Here is a 17,386-nt window from a genome sequence, read left to right as displayed (position 1 = left end):
TGGTCAGTAAGTCCCTTGACCCTCAGATTACGATGACCAGAACCAGAAGAAGTTTCACTGGGTGAAACAATTGAATAAGTTCTTCCACCCGAACGTCTCCCAAGTCTTCCTCCAGAGCCTAAATAATGCTCCCGCTGGATTGTGGCAGTCTTCTATAACACCTCTAGGCAGAGGTCGCTTTGTTGCCAAAATCCAGTGGGATCCTCTGGAGCTTCACAACAGTGTCAGGGGGAATAGCTGGCCTCTTCTGTGGCATCTCCTAGGTTTTTCTTCCGCTCCATATAAAAATCACACCTATGGCAGAAGAAAATACCAGGCGCTCCCAGGGGAGATTCTCCCCTAACAGTGCAATTAATGTGAAAATTCCCAGCCCCAATACCTTTGACCCATGGGTAGAGAAAGGTATTGGGCTGCCCTTTATCTCACAGGACCCCTCGTTATCCCAACACTGGTGTCTGAACACCCTACCTTCAGAGGATTGAGTCCTCTGCTGCACATCCCTCTGCACCAACAGATAAGGATGGCCGCCCTACTAGGTTAGGATAACTGGAGTTCTGTGGACAAAGCACCATCTTGTTATTGATGGCACCGCATCCCTGTCCACCCATGTGTACCCAGGCTGATTTCCCCCTGTGATCCCGTCTTGTGGAGGCCCGCAGAACCAATGGCATAGTCATGCCCTGGTTCCCCAGGACCCCACAACACAAGAACACGGTCCACACTCTGCTGCCCAACACTCTGCGTCCAATCCCTATCAGAGCTGTGCTGCCTGACCGGACTAGAATTAAGTGCGCAGCACAACATTACACCAATGTTGTCTGTCCGCCCCAGTCCCCAGCGCAACACAGCCCCACCGAAAACCTGGAGCACAACAGTGCTATCTGTATCGATCTGAGACCCTGGTTGCCCAGAATAATATCACATCATCCTTTGTGTGCTGCATGGAGAAGGTCCTTATGCCTTCTCCCGACCAGCAGGATTTCCCGTGCGATATTATCTGCTCGCAAACCTATACGTTCTCGATCCACAGTATAACACTGTTCCACTCCAAGGGGACACAGAATAACCAAAGACAGCAGACGGGACTTACAACACTACATAAATCAGCATGGTAGAACACATCCGTAGACAAGGAATACCACCATCAACATCAAGAAAAACTTACAAACAGATAACAAAAACACACAACATGGACATACACAGGGAACACACGGTGTAACAAATAGTACAGGGGTGTCAAATGTTGCCTAGCCTAGCCTGGCCACTCTGACCCCTCAGCAGCTGGTGATGCTGCCGAGAGGTAACCCCGTTATGGCCAGACTGACTAGACCCCACTGCACAATTTGTTACCTGGCTGATACTGTTGGACGCATTGCAATTACTTGCACAAGGGCAATTCCTTGCAATGTGTCCTTTGTTCCCACACCTGAAACACGTGACTTGGTTTCCTGTCCTGTGTGTTTTGCAGTGTCTCGCTATGTGACCTAGGCCACCACATGCAAAACATCTGTAGTTTGCTCTGCATGGGCCAGGTCCATCTACACTGCAGTCGTGCTCCCTTCTCCTGAATTGTTCCATCCTCAGGGACGCACTCTTCACCACAGTTGTTTTTCCCAAAGTCAGGGAAAAATCTCTGTTAGTCTGGACCGGCTTGACCTGATGATCAGACCGGTCACAGACTACTCTCCCCCCTTGTGGCCCTGCACAGGGCAACATTTTGGGAGATTCCGACACTGGCTTTACGGAAAAAGAAAGGGCCGGCACCAACTTGGTGATAACCTGTTGCATGCCAGACATTAGCTGGGACCTTACAGCAACCTGAGCCTTCAATTTGGCTACCGTCACGTCAGTAGAGGCAGTCCGCTCCTTGAAGGCTTTGACTTCAGTATAAGACTGAGTCAACTTAGCCTCAATTTCCTCCTTCTGCCTCTGCAGCTCTACCAACTGTGACTCTATCCTAGCCACCTGCGCATCTCGGTCAACAGTAGACTGCACATTCTCTGCCAGCTGCGCCTGCAATGTCGAAACCTGGTCCGAATTACTGGCACAGCACTGGCAGTGAATGGCCGGAGGAATTGTCTCCGTTGACCGAGACACCAGCGCAACTTCCTTTGGCTTACAGATGCTAGCCTCAAACGTATGAACGAGTTTGGCCAGCATCCGAAGCCGTTTGGTGGCCTTGTTCAAAACCGTCCGTTTGTTAACACAAAGCTTGTCGTAACTACAAGCCTGTGCTAACAAATCGGACCACAGCATTTCTGCTGACTTGTATGTAGTGGGGAGGATGGGGTTAAATGTGCTGTGTCTGCTCAAGTGTTGCAGTGTGGGGAAGTCCATACTCAACGTTTGATGAGTGTCCATCTTCTCCTTGGCGCCGTATCTCGCAGCTGCTTGGAAGAAGTCCATTTTCCCGGATCGCCTCTTCCCGACCAGCCTGACTTGTACGCCGCTCCCACGAAGATGGATCTCCTCCAGTGACGTGTGCTCTTCTCCCTTGCAATCACTTGAGCGATTCTTGTTGGTGCTGTACTTTTCCGTGTCTTCTTCTCTTACCCCAGCGACGGTGACCGTGTAAAGCAAATACAAAAATATTAATTCACAGAACAATTATAGATTCTCTGCAAAAGATTTTGTTTTAATTCTGGTACTCTAAGGGAAGTATCGCTTCTCCTGTACGAATTATCGGGTCCTAGACGCTCAGACACTCCGCTGACCGCGTCTCTCCTGCCCGCTAATTCACAGTACTAGCGACCCTCAACCTTAAGACCAAAAATAAGCGCAAAATCCACGCAGTGGGCCTGGCTCGCCAATGTAAAGGGGGAATATTAATCACCAATATTTATGCAAATATTGATAATTAATATTCATAAATAGGAGGAGCCGTCTATTGATAACGCCGCCTATTTATACCTTTATATAATAATTACACACAATACTTTCGCTATGCTCTACACTGATCACTTATGCTAACTGCATGCGCCTTACTAACTCACTACCGCTAACAAGTACACGCTACACAAAAGGGTACAAATATAACAGTATTTATTACACCAAGCAATACACTAACAATACACTACGCACGCAGTACACTACAATACAGCACTAAATATACAATCCTAAACTACACTACACATTCCCAATTCCACCCATAAACTAACTAGACAGTTCACACATACAAGTATTAACACAACCCACCCCACCTGACTATTCACTGTCCCTAGGGGGTATGACGAAGGGTTAAAAGGATTGTTTGCAGAGCAGAAGCATGCTCTACAGGACCAGGGTAACCACCAGGGGTTAATCAGGGCCACCAGGGTAAAGGGGTTAATGCAGGCCGGACAGGGGAACAGGGCACGGACATCAGGGGTACAAAGTGTCCGGGGGGGGGGGGGGGGGCCAGGGGAGAGATACCAGGGGTAATGCCTGGCAGGGAAAGGGTTATTCAGGGGAGAGCAGGCACACAGGGAACCAGGGGATGATATATGGGAGAGGGTATAGTTGGTGGGATAGGGGTTTGGGAAGGGTTAATCAGGAACCAGGGGTGAGGGTTCCAGGGGTTATAGGGTTATGGGGAGGAGGGGGGGTTCGTTGGTGGGATCGTGGGGGGTTAATGGAGTGGGGGTACGTTGGTGGGATAGTGGGGGGGCTATAAGGGGGTGATACTTAAGGTTTGGTTGCTCGTTCGTCCAGGGGTCTGCTCGTTCGTCCAGGGGGGGGGGGGTCCCGATCCGGTCGGCTGCCACGTGGGAGGCCGACTCCCGGAGCGCAGGACGCGCTCCTCTTCCAGGTGGGGGCCCAGGTCAAGCCTCTGCTCTGAGCGCAGGGCGCGCTCTCCTCCACGTGGGGGGCGGCAGGGGGGGGGTCCCGCACCGCTTCGTCCGGAGTGCAGGACGCACTCCTCTTCAATGGTGGGGGGCCCAGAACCTAACTCTGGAGTGCCGGGGCCGCCGGATATTTATCCCCCGGCGGCCCGCACTCCCGCGCCACCAGGGGGCGCGCGCGCGCCCCCATCCTCCACGTGGGCCGGCGCAGTGATATGACGTCACTGCGCCGGCCAGCACATCGGGGACGCGCTGCAGACAGGCGGGAGAAGCCTTTGATCTCCCGCCTGCTGCACCTCGCATTCCGGACAGTGCGATGGTAATCGCACTGTCGGAATGCACATAATAGAAGGAGGAGAGGCTTCTCCCCTTCTTCTATCATGTGTAATTATCTCCAGCAGCGCTGAGGATAATTACAACAAAGGGCTCAGATTCTGTTGAATCTGAGCTCTTTGTATCCATCAGGATGACCGGACCCTTGTCTGGTCATTCTGATGTAATTAGCCAGATTGCATCGGTGTGAATGCTTGGGGCACATTCACACCGATGCACCTGGTTTCAGTTGTAGGAGGGGGGGGGATATATATATAATATACATGCGTATTGATGCTTGGGGCACATCCATACACATGTATACATTAATCATATCTAAGGGGGATTATATAAGGGGATATATAAGGTGGCACAGATAAGGGGGCACAAGCCCCTACACTATAAGGGGGCACAAGCCCCTACACTATCAGGGGGCACAAGCCCCTACACTATCAGGGGGCACAAGCCCCTACACTATCAGGGGGCACAAGCCCCTACACTATCAGGGGACACAAGCCCCTACATTATCAGGGGACACAAGCCCCTACATTATCAGGGGACACAAGCCCCTACATTATCAGGGGACACATATTTCCCACAGGGGCCAGCATGAGCCCCTGGGGATCACCATGGGCAGACGTGCACAGATGCTGGGCACATCTGTGCACATCGTCCCATGATGCTATGTCTCATGTATGCACATATATACCATACATGCCCGCACGTGTTTGCAGGCATGCATGGATATATATGCATACATCTCAACCGTTCCTCAACAGACATGTTCTATTTTTTTTAAGGGGCTACAGAGCGGACATACGGATGCGGATAGCACACGGAAACAAAATACGTTTGTGTGAATGTAGCCTAATTGCTTACATTGCCGATATAAAAGCACAATATCATTTATTGGAAATGTATTGAAACCATCCTATGACTTCTGAAAATCTATTACAGATCAAATTTTACCAATGATAAAAATAAAAAAAGAATTTGGCTTGAAGAAAACATTTTTGGAAGCATCTCACTTAAAGGGGTTGTGCAGGCATTTTATATTGATGACCTATCCTCAGGATAGGTCATCAATATCAGATTGGCAGGGGTCCAACACTCAGCTGTTTGAAGAGCGCTGCTTCCTCTTTATTACACTACACGTCTGCCTTGCAGTGGCGGCGCAATTACAAGTTCTTAACCTTGGTGCACACACTTTATAAAAAATAAATAAATAAAATACTGGGAGTGGTGGTATGGTAGATTGCACTTCATACATCTTAAAAGAACTACTGAAGAACGTTAAATGTATGATACAATGATGCATGGTATTCAATATACTGTATGGACCCAATCTACAGGGAGTGCAGAATAATTAGCCAAATGAGTATTTTGACCACATCATCCTCTTTATGCATGTTGTCTTACTCCAAGCTGTATAGGCTCGAAAGCCTACTACCAATTAAGCATATTAGGTGATGTGCATATCTGTAATGAGAAGGGGTGTGGTCTAATGACATCAACACCCTATATTAGGTGTGCATAATTATTAGGCAAAATGGGTCAAAAGAAAAACTTGACAGGCTCAGAAAAGTCAAAAATAGTGAGATATCTTGCAGAGGGATGCAGCACTCTTAAAATTGCAAAGCTTCTGAAGCGTGATCATCGAACAATCAAGCGTTTCATTCAAAATAGTCAACAGGGTCGCAAGAAGCGTGTGGAAAAACCAAGGCGCAAAATAACTGCCCATGAACTGAGAAAAGTCAAGCGTGCAGCTGCCAAGATGCCACTTGCCACCAGTTTGGCCATATTTCAGAGCTGCAACATCACTGGAGTGCCCAAAAGCACAAGGTGTGCAATACTCAGAGACATGGCCAAGGTAAGAAAGGCTGAAAGACGACCACCACTGAACAAGACACACAAGCTGAAACGTCAAGACTGGGCCAAGAAATATCTCAAGACTGATTTTTCTAAGGTTTTATGGACTGATGAAATGAGAGTGAGTCTTGATGGGCCAGATGGATGGGCCCGTGGCTGGATTGGTAAAGGGCAGAGAGCTCCAGTCCGACTCAGACGCCAGCAAGGTGGAGGTGGAGTACTGGTTTGGGCTGGTATCATCAAAGATGAGCTTGTGGGGCCTTTTCGGGTTGAGGATGGAGTCAAGCTCAACTCCCAGTCCTACTGCCAGTTTCTGGAAGACACCTTCTTTAAGCAGTGGTACAGGAAGAAGTCTGCATCCTTCAAGAAAAACATGATTTTCATGCAGGACAATGCTCCATCACACGCGTCCAAGTACTCCACAGCGTGGCTGGCAAGAAAGGGTATAAAAGAAGAAAATCTAATGACATGGCCTCCTTGTTCACCTGATCTGAACCCCATTGAGAACCTGTGGTCCATCATCAAATGTGAGATTTACAAGGAGGGAAAACAGTACACCTCTCTGAACAGTGTCTGGGAGGCTGTGGTTGCTGCTGCACGAAATGTTGATGGTGAACAGATCAAAACACTGACAGAATCCATGGATGGCAGGCTTTTGAGTGTCCTTGCAAAGAAAGGTGGCTATATTTGTCACTGATTTGTTTTTGTTTTGTTTTTGAATGTCAGAAATGTATATTTGTGAATGTTGAGATGTTATATTGGTTTCACTGGTAAAAATAAATAATTGAAATGGGTATATATTTGTTTTTTGTTAAGTTGCCTAATAATTATGCACAGTAATAGTCACCTGCACACACAGATATCCCCCTAAAATAGCTAAAACTAAAAACAAGCTAAAAACTACTTCCAAAAATATTCAGCTTTGATATTAATGAGTTTTTTGGGTTCATTGAGAACATGGTTGTTGTTCAATAATAAAATTAATCCTCAAAAATACAACTTGCCTAATAATTCTGCTCTCCCTGTATTTATTTCAAATAGTATAAAAAAAACATGGTATGTGCCAATGTTAAAGGGTTTCTCCAGCCCTTCAGTAAGTGATGAGCTATCCAACACCCCATACATCAGCTGTTAGGTGTAGCTCCATTCCTGGAAGTTGGCGCTGGAGCTACACAGCACAGTCAACATTGTAGTGGAGGGAGCTCACTACTACAGTGCTGTCACACTCGTGTGTGGGAGGAAAACACCACACCGAGCATAGGAGTGAAAGGGGATACTGGAATAAGGACTGGAAACTAGGAAAGGAAGATGGACACCTCCCATAGAAAACCCTAACTCCAGTCCTGACAGACTACCAGTATGAACAGGCCCCAAAGGTAGGAAAGTTCATGCACTGGATATCTAGAATCCTATCTCACCCTATAGGACCCTGGAACTAATGACAGGACTGAGTCTGCCTGTTCCTCCAAAGGGAAGGACGAACAGGAGTCTCCCTCAGGCCTAATGACAAACAACAGGGAAAGGCAACACACACATGTGTGTATATATATATATATATATATAAACAAAATACAAAAAGGGAAAGGAAACACTTATCTTCAATGAAGCTTTGGTAGCACCAGGAACTCGGCCGAGAACCAAACACAAGCTAACCACAAGTCCAACAGAAGCTATAAACAGCATAGCATAGTGGGAGAAACAACAATAAATAGAGAAGGTGAAATGGCCACAATAGCCACACCTAGGGAAATAAGGTGTGGCAAGCACCAGAAACAACACAGAAGTCATTTGATCCAAAAGGAAAGCATGTCAGATCAAACCATGTGTTGCCAGTCTCACAGATCTCCTGCCACCTGTCGCGGGAACGCCTGTATGTCTTGGTACGTCCGTGACAAGTGCTGCTCTCGTTGACGTTTTCACTGGTACCATTGATACCAGCAGCTCCTTGCTCCCTCAGTCCTGTAGCTGAGGGAGCAAGGAGCTGCTGTCACTGACAGCAGCGTTCTACATAGAGAAGGCAGGGATGTTTTTTTTACCGTCCCTGCCTTCTCCATCACCATATACACAGCGCTCGGTGGATGCTGTGTAGACAGATCAGGAATTGGCAATGCCACTTCCTGTTCCAGTCCTAGTAATTATGTGATTGCCGGTAGTCAGGCACCTGCATGAGCTGCCTGATCAGCTTCCCAGTGAGGCTGTACAGTGTTGTACAACCTCTCTGGGGGTGTATTCCTCCTGTAGCTGGGCTACAATGTAATTCCCAGTTACAGGGGAAAAAAGCTATTGAAAAAAAGTAATCTAAAATACAAAGACAAATAAAAAAATGCAACCGCACTCCACACCGCAGCTTCTAGCCCCACCCCAAGCGTAAATAACCCATATCTCCTCTATATCATAAACTAAATATCAAAATAAAACTAAATATGTTCTCTGCATTTTGGTTTGACACAGATAAAATGTGCCAAAGTGGATGAAGATATTTTGGCACAGCTGATGTCTACCAAAAAACAGGAGCTGGAAATTTAAAAACAAGGCAATTATCAATCTTTGATCAACTTGGGAGTGAGTGACATTTGTTGGAAGTAACTGTTCTATCACTATCTCGGTATAACGGGATAGTGGCCTATTAGGGCCTGTCTCTGGAGCCCTACCCTCTAACTACCTAGATCAGTGGTGGCAAACCTATGGCACTCAGAGCCCTTTCTGTGAGCATGCACGCTGTCGCCCCAGCACAGAGTTCGTTACTAGAAAGCCAGAGGGATGCGGGGCCGGACTACTCCCCTCCCCCTCTCCCCCTCTCCACGCGCGTCTGAGGTCATTTCACTCGCCCCTCTGCCCAGCAGCCCAATGGGAGCGCTTCTTCCCTGCCCTGTCTAGAGTAAGGCGGGGAGCTCACATGGGGTGTAAGGGTGCGGCACAGATGGCAGCCTGTTGGATCTGTGGTGAGCTAGATTGGTCATTTGCCGGATCCAGTGTGCTCTTCTTATGTTTTTATGTTCCTATGTTCCAGCCACTCATATAGCCAGCCAGCACACCTCTACACTGCACAGCACAGGCTGAGGGAGCAGCGAAGGAGAGCCCAGCGGGAGTGACAGAGCCCAGCAGAAGTGAAGGATTCCATAGAGAGTGTAGGTTCCCAGAGGGAGTGAAGGATCCTCGGAGAGATCAGGCTGTGACGCCGCCTCCAGTTGCTGCTTATTGCGGGTGTCAAGTTATGGATTGGTTCTGTCATAGAATTGCATGAATGACATCCACACTTATTAACATCTGTTCTTTGCGTCCAATACACAAAAGGTTATAATGCCATTGCATAGCAGCAGGTGGCATTTATCTGACATCACATGACTAGAGTTGAGCGAACACCTGGATGTTCGGGTTCGAGAAGTTCGGCCAAACTTCCCGGAAATGTTCGGGTTCGGGATCCGAACCCGACCCGAACTTCGTCCCGAACCCCATTGAAGTCAATGGGGACCCGAACTTTTCGGCACTAAAAAGGCTGTAAAACAGCCCAGGAAAGGGCTAGAAAGCTGCAAAAGGCAGCAAAATGTCGTTAAATCCCCTGCAAAAAAATGTGGATAGGGAAATTAATTAAAATAAAATAAATAAAAATTAACCAAATATCAATTGGAGAGAGGACCCATAGCAGAGAATCAGTCTTCATGTCATAGCAGAGAATCAGTCTTCATGTCATAGCTGTTAGTGCAATTCATGCGCTTCTCCTTCTTCTTTGTGTGGTGCCAAATCAATTAGAAGAATAAGTATGTGCATGCCATACAGCTTTATAATGAGACCAGACACGCTAGGTGGTTTCATGAAAGCATCTTCTCATCTTCCCTGAGCATGGTAGAAGAGCAGGCGAGAGAGAGTTTTTATTCACAGTACATTCAATTAAATAGCAGACATGACATCACAAAAGGGGTGTTCCTTAAGAAGAGACTATTGGCTCCTTAACCTGATAGGAGTGGTTTCACTGAGTCTATAGGTGTATTTGAAGACTGTAATGTACTCCCCTCTTCCCCCTCCATTATTGACCTTCTCATACATATGGTTTGCGGCCATCTAGTGGACAAAAATGTGTACTACAGAATATTCCAATTATATATGGATAAAATAATAAATCCTTCTCTCACAAATCCCTCCTTTTGCGGGCAATAGACCAGAGGTGAACAGGCAAAGTGAGGTACTCTCCCAACGCCCTAAACAGCGAAGAGCTGGACTTTCCTTATTGCTTCACCAGGTCCCCTCAACTCCCTTTCGGGTTTGCCTTCACCTTGTCCTATTTACCCCGCAACCATCAACAAGGTTTTATTTACTTCAGGATGGAATAATCTTTGTCTTTGACAGGGGGACAGCACATATACATAGTGTGGGCATGGATGTATTATACCTTTTCCAAAACAATTTTCCTAAAATGTAGAACTATATGACAGCCTGTTAAAACCAAATTCTAATAACATTGTAGTCACTGAACCAGTTCCCAAAACATTATTCTGGCCATGATATTAATTTCAGAATTTTTCCCGTCAGTTCATTTGATAAAGTCCATCAGTTTCTTCAGATCCTTGGTGATCCTTCCATCAGGGGCAGTGTTGTCCAGGATGTAGATGCAGCCGTTCCTGTAGACCCCTCCTTTTTCTGCTGTCAAGGACCAGTCGGTTCTGTAGAGTCATCACTGGAAAAGAGCTCCGTTGTTCCACCATTCCTTCAACAGCATCACCGATATAATTCACAAATCTCTGTTGATGACAATAGAGATGTTAATCCAATCAAAAAACATTAATTTTTTTATTTTTACTAATCATGGGAGTTAATGACTCGAATCCTGCAACTATCTGACTTTTTGCTTTAAATTAATCAGAAACTCTTCTACAGACTCCTATGGCATCCATGTATCCATGTATAAACATGAGTCAAAAGATGTAGGCAGTGACCTCCTTAGTCGTGACCGGACATTGTTTTCTGATTTGATCCCACTCAGGAGGTGAGAATAGAACAAATGGCATCAGTACCCGATCAGGACTTGATCAGGGTACATTGACCACTTCATTCCACCTGCATCCTGGGTCGGAGTTTCAAATCTCCACACAATCACCAGATATCTGCGTTCTGATCATTTTGGTTGATAAACCAACTGTCAGAGTAAACGTTAGAGTCACTACTTGTCTTCTTCAGCTGAATTATGTAAGAACAATATCCTGGAGGGAAAACACCAAAGGGCTTTCCTGTATAAATCCTGTCTCTAAGGTCAGTTTGTCATTATATTTTAAATTTGGCCAAATATTTAATGCCAACTATAGGTAAGGATGTAGGAGTCACAGATGCTACTGAACTTTGAGGTATCTCTCTTACCAACATTCTAATTTTTCCTAGGGGATCTTTGTCACTTACACATGCTCCTAACACATATATCCCCGAATCCTGTTGGATAGGATTTCTAATGGACAGGAACAGAGGATTACATTCATCATGTTTACAGCTGTTTGGTGGGGTTCCCTTCAGGATAGTCATTCTTTGCGACAAACCTTCACCTTTACTGACTCTAGAGGTAGTTTCCACTGGTATATATTCACAACACTTCAGATTAGTACTCCATTCTGTTCATTTCCAATATCCACAGTTGGTATGGTCATATTTAAATACAATTACCATAGACTGGGTCAGTCCCCGTCACACAGATGTACTTATCAGACCAAAACCAAGTGTCCTATCTGTCATCTGTCTTACAGTCCACTATACTGCAAAAGTCAACTTAGTTGTTCCTGACTCATCTTGATAATATAACACCGTTGGAATTTGATTTGACTGTGATTTCCCCTTTGTACAATATGGAACAAACAATAAGGCATGAAACAACATTATGGCTCTTATAGTCCTGGCACTTGATTGCAATGCGATCAGTTTCTCCTTGCAATTCGACAGCAGTGGTGGCGGTTATCAGAACTTGATGTAGGTCTTCAAACCGTAGCTCTAGGACTTTCCATACGTCTCTTGTTTCACCACTATCCAATCTCCTGATTGTGAAGAATGAATCGCTTCTATACAGTCTGGATTCTAGGAAACAACTAAAACTTGGAAATACACATTAGACAATAATTTTGTGCAACAGACAACATCATTTTGGAAAACTACTATGCTGCATCTGGAACTATTGGGGAAATAGACACCTAATCCAGGAGCATTCCCAAAGAGTACTTCATAAGGACTTAGGCCTATCTTCCGGTTAGATGTATATCGGAGGAAGAAAAACCCCAGGGATAGGTACTCTCACCTCAGTCAGTATCTTTTAGCTGTAGCCTTTGCTACAGGCCAAATCTCCGAATATCCTGGAAAGAGATCAATATAGACACAGACGTATTCACACTGTTCCACCTTTGTTCTGAATGTAGTCAATCCGCAGTCTCTGAAATGGGTAAGATGACCTGGGCATATGCCTTCCCGGAACTCCCATAGTTCTCCCATCATTATTACAGCATTCACCTAGTGGCAGCATTGTTGAACCCCGGAGCCATCCACCAAAGAACCCAATCACACCTTCTCTCTCTGGATTTGCCCATGTTCTAAATCCATCCTCTTTAGGTAGAGTGCCCTCTGAAGGAAGAGTTTATTACCAACCCTCCAGAGTCCTATTATCACTTCTACCTTTTTCCTTTGATGTTTCCTTTCAGCCTCTGTAGCCTGTATCTGAAAAAGACAAACTTTTTGGAAGTCCACTGGCCATAAGCCATCCTATATCACACAGATTTCCACTTAGCGTAGACTTCAGGTAATAATGTAGCCTCTACCTCCTCAGGCAGCATCAGGGCATCAAACATCTTTCATACACTCAGCATTCATTATTGATGGGCTTAGCCATGGATCAAACAAAATCTCTGCTTCACTATATTAGACCATAATAATGAGTGATACCGAAGGCATACCTGGATGTTATCAGTCTTACCCTCAGCCATCTTACCAACCTCAGCGAGTGTCTTCAGCTCTGTCTCCTGCACTACCATTGCTGGAGGGAGTGGTTCTTTCTTGACAACATCAGATTAAGTAGGAACAGCATATCCTGTTCGAAATTATCCATCTTCCAGGAACCTGAAATGATCTACCAGAAACTCAAAAAATGTGGTTATTAATTGGAGACATTAAATTTGAATTTTTATATTTTTATATTTGTATTTACTACTCCCAGCCTCCCCCCTTCCAGATGCAGCAGAGTGATCGGATCAAATTTTGCACACCCTTAAGACAGTGATTAATTGGTGAGAGGAGTAGGAATTGTATTACTAGATGCTCCTACACATGTGATACTACCCTCAGTCATGAGAGATCATGGAACATGTTTGCTATGAGGCAATGTAATTAGATCCCAAGGATTATATAAATAATAGGGATCCAGTATTTGGCTCTGGGTTGTTAATTTCCTATGGGTGTTTCATTTGAATGGGCTGAACATTTGTCTTCCTCCCACAGGCGAGGAAGTGGGAAAGTACATACAAAGTCTTCCTCCCCCCCTTGTGGGGAGGACTGATTGGCAGCCACCCCCGACTTAGGTCTTTGTTTGATTTAATTTTTAACAATATGACAAAATAGGGACAAAATGAACTTCTCTCAAGCCTAGCCAACACTAGACCTTTCTAGATGATTCTCAAGACCATCCATAAAGGCAGTACTTAGGATTTTCTCATGCATAGCTAAAGTAATCTCAAAAATCCAAATCCACCCAACTTTTCTGGAGTCTAGTGAAAACTTTCTCCACACACTCTGTCCTGAGGACAATGTGACTGACCGATGAGCTAAACACTTCATCACAGACTCACTGATCTTCACTATGCATTAAATCCCCAGCTCTACATTGGACTCAATTTTCCAAATCTGATAAATAATATGAGAAAACTCTCCATATTTTAACTAATTTTCTATAAAGCAGCATAAGTAAGTCCTCTGAATTGGGAATTCTATTCATCATGGCAAAATTGATGTTACTACTGGGTGTAGTATATGTCATATATCATATAATGATGCAGATATCCCTACACTTTCACTCATACCTGAATAAGGACTTAGAATGGGTGCAATCTAGATTGAGTAGACTGGCCTGGAATATTTCTAGTAGGCATCATAGGGGCAATTACTGCAGGTACATTTTTAACTGATGGGACATACAATTGGGAAGGGTTATTGGCAGACATCACTGGATATAATCCAGTGTTGGGAATTGATAGGATTGTATCCTCAAACAAACAACATGTTACTCGCACACACACTCCCATCCCCCATAAGGCCTAAGGAAAGAGTTTTTGGGGATGGAGAAAGGCTAGAAGGAGCAGAAGGCACAGTGGGTGGTGCTGATTAGCACATTCCAGCACCTGGTGTAGAGGAGGGGCTGACAGAAAAAGCAATAGGTAGTCTTCTTTGATGGACCACAAGACCCAGGATTACTTAGTTACAACACATGTGGTGGGGGGAAGGGAATGCCGCATGGCAAACTTCTTTGTTCTGTTCCCTACCACACCCAAATCCTCCATTTTACTATATCAATTGTCCATTCTCCTCAATTACTTTCAACTTTCCATATACACTTTTCCACAAACTTTAATTTAATCTATCTCCTACTGCATTTGCAATCTCTAGGGGGAACTTTTACACAAAACTGCATATTTACGGATATTACCGGAAATCGCTGCTACTTAGTATGACAGAATGCTTTCAACTTTTATTTCTAACTGAAACTTTTCCTTTCTTTTCTCGCATCAACTGAGCCGCTGTTAATATCTCTTTTCACTCTGTCCTGCAACATTAGAATTTCCCATTATTGTAGTTGCACAAAGCTCTAACAATTGCTACTTATCAAACCCGCAAACCTAAGCGTAGTTGCACAAAGCTCAAACGGAATCCGATTACTATAAGTAATCGCCACCGAACCCACAAACTTAAGCGCAGTTGCACACAGCTCAAATGAAATAATAGTATTGAACCCACAATCTCTCAAAGTGAAGACCCCTCGTCAATTCACCGGGATACAAAATCTTAATAACTTCCAATTGCCTATGGCAATTGGTATTAACCCTTTTCCCAAGATTCTCGTCAGAACCTTGACTGGGAACTAATTCTACGTCACAGGATATCCGGCTCAGCTGTCTAACAATTTCCGTTTAGTTTCAGCATGTTCTACCACACAAAGAAGGAATATTTCAACAGGTTCTTTCTAACAGACAGATCAGCTATAACCTGAACCCTTTTATCGCGATAACACCAATTCAACTCTTGAGAACCCACAAAAGCGGACGTTACAGAGGAGATTTGTAAGAAATAAAGCTTTCTTACCTTGCCGGCATGTGATCTCGTCTGATGGTTCCGTTTAAGTCGCTCTCGTGGCGTTTGAATCGGAAGTTACGCAAGCTATCTGCCTCACGCTCGGCGCCATTTTGTTAGCGCAATTCATGCGCTTCTCCTTCTTCTTTGTGTGGTGCCAAATCAATTAGAAGAATAAGTATGTGCATGCCATACAGCTTTATAATGAGACCAGACACGCTAGGTGGTTTCATGAAAGCATCTTCTCATCTTCCCTGAGCATGGTAGAAGAGCAGGCGAGAGAGAGTTTTTATTCACAGTACATTCACTTAAATAGCAGACATGACATCACAAAAGGGGTGTTCCTTAAGAAGAGACTATTGGCTCCTTAACTGAGTCTATAGGTGTATTTGAAGACTGTAATGTACTCCCCTCTTCCCCCTCTATTATTGACCTTCTCATACATATGGTTTGCGGCCATCTAGTGGACAAAAATGTGTACTACAGAATATTCCAATTATATATGGATAAAATAATAAATCCTTCTCTCACATAGCAGAGAATCAGGCTTCACGTCAGCAAAAACTGGAACAGTCCATTGTCATATATTTAGGCCCCAACACCCAGACAGAGGAAAGAGGTCCCATAACAGAGAATCAGGCTTCATGTCAGCAGAGAATCAGTCTTCATGTCATAGCAGAGAATTAGGCTTCACGTCAGCCAAAACTGGAACAGTCCATTGTCATATATTTAGGCCCCGGCACCCAGACAGAGGAGAGAGGTCCCATAACAGAGATTCAGGCTTCGTGTAAGCAGAGAATCAGTCTTCATGTCATAGCAGAGAATCAGGCTTCACGTCAGCCAAAACTGGAACAGTCCATTGTCAGATATTTTGGCCCCGGCACCCAGACAGAGGAGAGAAGTCCCATAGCAGAGATTCAGGCTTCATGTCATAGCAGAGAATCATGCTTCACGTCACCCAACACTGGAACAGGCCACTGTCAGATATTTTTAGGCCCCAGCACCCAGACAGAGGAGAGGTTCATTCAACTTTGGGTTGCCCCGCAATATAATGGTAAAATAAAAATAAAAATAGGATTGAATGAGGAAGTGCCCTGGAGTAAAATAATATATGGTTAAGGGGAGGTAGTTAATGTCTAATCTGCACAAGGGATGGACAGGTCCTGTGAGATCCATGCCTGGTTCATTTTTATGAACGTCAGCTTATCCACATTGGCTGTAGACAGGCGTTTGTCTGTAATGACGCCCCCTGCCGTGCTGAATACACGTTCAGACAAAACGCTGGCCGCCGGGCAGGCCAGCACCTCCAAGGCATAAAAGGCTAGCTCTGGCCACGTGGACAATTTGGAGACCCAGAAGTTGAATGGGGCCGAACCATCAGTCAGTACGTGGAGGGGTGTGCACACGTACTGTTCCACCATGTTAGTGAAATGTTGCCTCCTGCTAACACGTTCCGTATCAGGTGGTGGTGCAGTTAGCTGTGGCGTGGTGACAAAACTTTTCCACATCTCTGCCATGCTAACCCTGCCCTCAGAGGAACTGGCCGTGACACAGCTGCGTTGGCGACCTCTTGCTCCTCCTCTGCCTTCGCCTTGGGCTTCCACTTGTTCCCCTGTGACATTTGGGAATGCTCTCAGTAGCGCGTCTACCAACGTGCGCTTGTACTCGCGCATCTTCCTATAACGCTCCAGTGCAGGAAGTAAGGTGGGCACATTGTCTTTGTACCGGGGATCCAGAAGGGTGGCAACCCAATAGTCCGCACACGTTAAAATGTGGGCAACTCTGCTGTCGTTGCACAGGCACTGCAGCATGTAGTCGCTCATGTGTGCCAGGCTGCCCAGAGGTAAGGACAAGCTGTCCTCTGTGGGAGGCGTATCGTCATCTTCCTGCGTTTCCCCCCAGCCACGCACCAGTGATGGGCCCGAGCTGCGTTGGGTGCCACCCTGCTGTGAACATGCTTCATGTTCATTTTACACAGTCTGTCCAGCATGTACAAGGTGGAGTTCCATCTGGTGGGCACGTCGCATATGAGGCGGTGAGCGGGAAGGCCGAAGTTACGCTGTAGCGCAGACAGGCGAGCAGCG

Source organism: Bufo bufo, chromosome 3, assembly GCF_905171765.1.
Source record: "Bufo bufo chromosome 3, aBufBuf1.1, whole genome shotgun sequence".
Classification (NCBI taxonomy): Eukaryota; Metazoa; Chordata; class Amphibia; order Anura; family Bufonidae; genus Bufo; species Bufo bufo.
This window is presented reverse-complemented; position numbering follows the sequence as displayed.